We start from the raw sequence: 3,923 nt of genomic DNA, 5'->3' as shown, positions 1-3,923 counted from the left end.
GAACAGTGACTCCCCCAATGCCTGCTGATCCCCCCTGACTAGTTTATAACAGGCCACTAGATCCTCCCTCAGCCTTCTCTTGTGGGGGTTCAACAGGTTCGGGTCCTGTAACCTCTCCTCATAAGGCCTTCCCTGCTGCCCCCTGATCATGAGAGTGGCCCTCCTCTGGACCCTTTCCATGTTGTCCACAACCCTCTTGAAGTGTGGTGCCCAGAACTGGACACAGTACTCCAGTTGCAGCCTGACCAGTGCTGCATAGAGGGGGAGGATCACCTCCTTGGACCGGCTCGAGATGCATCTGTGGATGCACGACAAGGTGCGGTTGGCCTTCCTGACTGCATCTCCACACTGGTGGCCCATGTTCATCTTGGAGTCAATGATGACTTCAAGATCCTTTTCCGCTTCTGTACTGACAAGAAGGGAATTCCCTAGCCTGTAGGTATGGTGCTGGTTGTTCCTCCCCAGTGTCACAGCCAAAGTTAAAAGGTGCTGATGACACCAAGTTAAGACAGACAAGCACCAACATGCAGGTAGACAGCTCTTAAAGTAAGTACGCGTGTTCATACATGCACCACGTACAGGTCCAGTATGTGATTAATAAGGTATTCCATTTGACAAAGCGCGCATGCCCAGTCAAAGAGCTTGCCCAGGATCGAGATAAGACTAACTGGCCTATAGTTTCCCAGGTCCTCCTTCTTCCCCTTTCTGAAAATGGGAAGCACGTTGGCCCTCTTCCAGTCCTCTGGCATCACACCAGAGCACCATGAGTGCTCGTAAAGCCGTGCCAGGGGTCCTGCAATGACCTCAGCCAATTCCTTTAGTACTCTAGGATGGAGATTGTCTGGACTGGCTGACTTGAATACTTCCAGTCCCACCAGAAGTTCCCTAACTAGTTCCTCACTAACCCTTGGCCTAGGTGTGCCTCCCCCTCCTTCAGTGGGGCCAAGACTTCAATCAGCAAGCCTGAGTCTGGTTTTCACCACACTGCTTAAAATCTAAATGTGGCTTTACTATATATTAATATTTTGGTACCATGTAGAAGCTCCAGTCATTTGGGAGGTGCTGTAAAATGCTGTGGCTTATTATTTTTACACTTCTGTCGTTGCATTGACTTCACTGAAATTACTTCATACTTACATGCAGAATTAAGACCTATCCTTATGCCATTCCCTTTCCAGTGTCAGATTTTGTGACTTGAGGCTGAGGCTTATGCAATGGGATCTTTTCCTTACAGAAAGGAAATGATGGGTTTCTCTTTGCAGAGAAGTTGCTTTATGTTTAAAAACTTCTTTGAGCAAATGCTTTAGCTTGTTTTCCTGTTGCTGCCAATTCCAGCGCCATATCCTGCTGTTGGATGAGCATGCTTGCTCTGATGCAAGTCAGAGATATGTGAGTGGTCATAAAGCAAATCTTTGTGCAAAGGGTCTTAATATATTGGGGCCCCATCTTTAATTAATTACAATTAAGATTTAAGAATATCTTTACAGATTACTTTTGAATGAATTTGCTTCTTGCAAGAAATTGTTTGAATTTATTTGATCAATATATTTATAAAATAAAATATACAAATTTCACAAGACAAAAAATGTATCCTGCTTCTGAGGGATGTTTCAAAATTTAGAAACATTTCAAGGTGCATAATGCATCTAAACTTTGCAGTACTCCAAAACAAATTCCAAACCTTGTCAAATTGGTTTTAAGGATTCCACACTACTTTAAAAGCATAGAAAGGAATGACATTACCCTGACCACTATTACTTTCCCCAGTAAAATTGTGCCTTTTTAACATGCAAAGTGAATCTTAGTTCTCAGAAAGGGTGCCAAACGGAAAGCTTCCCATCCTGTATTGATAGGTTATGCATACTGAATATGGGGAGAGACTCTGTGACCCCCTAACTGGCTTTGTACCATGTCTAGTTAGGATCTGTCTACAGGTAGAAGTTATTTGGGAATAAAGTAAGGTGTGAAAAGCCTTCAGGTTAGAAAATCATTCAGCTTTCCATGCTTGTTCAATGGTGATAATTTTGGAATGTGGATACTTTCCCAACTGGGAACACATCAAACAGAGTGAGTGAAGTTTTAGTCATTACTGACAGTCCCCAATTTGAACCAGCTACTTAGTTTTGAAGTTTTTTATATTTCCGGAGAATATGCACAATAGGTCCACCTTTTGTTCCATTTCTCTACCTCTCTACACACAACAGGGTTTGACTTGTCCCATTGTTCAGATTTTGGCTAACTTAAGTGTGAACAGTTACAAATAAACATTCTGTTCCACATTCTACTTAATCCGAATCAGATGTTTTTAATGAAAGTTGAAAAAATAACTGGCTTTGTCTTATAGATAGCTTGGCCATAAAAAGTGAAGTATAATAGTAATAACCAGTTGGCAATAAAATCAGAAAACAATTTAACAATACTGTGGAGCTATAAAGCATATTCCATGCTCTTAGGTGCAGTAGTGGGGCCTACTTAATTATTTAAAATATTAACCTTCCAGCCAAACAAAAAAAGGAAAGTGAGAGAAAAATAATTAAATTCAATATTAAATTACAATATGTAGAGTGGTCCAAGAGATACAACATGGAGATTTAGAAGATTATATTTAGATTATGTTCTTATTCTTTCCATCCATGTCAAAACTGCCCATTTGCAAAAATAATGAGGCCTGATCACCTTTTCCTCTTTGCCTAAGATAGCATTTGGAAAGGGCACAGGGTTTGAACAGTACCAGAAAAAAAAAAGACATTCTACTTACCAAAACACCTCAGGCTAGTAGTATGCAGTGCACACATACTCAGAGTATAATCTGCATAAAAGTAATTAATTAAGCAATTTGACCATAGATAACATGGTATGCACATCCAGGCCTTTGAAATTCTATTAACTCATCATAAAGTAATGAGGAAAAGAGATCCAAAGAGAAAAAAAGTTTATTATTTCTTTGGTTTCAATATTTTCAGATGCCAATATAAACGGACTGAAATCTAGTACAAACATATGTGCATGTCCTTATACTGCAAACAATTTAACCAAAAGCTTGCATTTTAACAGAATTTACACAAGTAATTATGTTGTCTCCAAGGGAAGTTTAAAGCAGCTCAAAGTGGAGTAACAGTGATTTTTTATTTTCTACTATGTTCCATGGATTAATTAAATATTTATTGGTCCAGAAAGCAAGTGAGAAAACAAGAATTTACTTCCCAGCAGTCAGGGCATTTCAGTGGGAAAGGAGACATTTGACTTCCAGTCATTGTTCTAAAGCATATTTAATATAGTATTAATATTTACTGGAGCAGGAACTAGAAACAAAGTCTCCCCTTCCTAACTACCAGGCTGTAGAGTCATTTTCTCTTATCCAACCCTGAATATGCAAAGTAGAATAGCTTTAATGAGAAGGATTGAAAGGAGCCCTCAAGCATACCCTGGTGGTTAGGTCCTCTTCTGGGAGGTTGGGATAAGGATACAGCCCCTCATGAAGAAGCAGAAATTGAATGTTTCTTGCACATCCCATGTGAACACTCTAAACACTGGACTTTTGGGAAAATGGGGAGATGGCTCCCACACTCCATCATTCTCATTTTTGTAAGGAAGTGATAGTTTGGGCACCATAATTTCAAAATACAGTCCCTGGTTATAAATTCTAAGTGGATGGAGGCACCGCCCTACATCCCAAGACTGGATACCTTACTTCCTCAGAGATTTTAGACTTAGCCACTGAGCTTCAACTTGACATTTCCAACCAGCTACTTGCTGTGACTCCGCACCCTGCACTTGTCAGTATTGAAACGCATCCTGTTTATGTTATCCCACTCCTGTAACCTATCCAGATCTTGCTGCAATCTTTCCCTCCCTACTAGCGTGCTCACCTCACCCCAAATATTGGTATCATCAGCGAATTTAAACAGGTTGCATTTCACCCC

Source organism: Crocodylus porosus, unplaced genomic scaffold (assembly GCF_001723895.1).
Source record: "Crocodylus porosus isolate Cpor-Errol unplaced genomic scaffold, CroPor_comp1, whole genome shotgun sequence".
In the NCBI taxonomy this organism is placed as follows: Eukaryota; Metazoa; Chordata; order Crocodylia; family Crocodylidae; genus Crocodylus; species Crocodylus porosus.
This window is presented reverse-complemented; position numbering follows the sequence as displayed.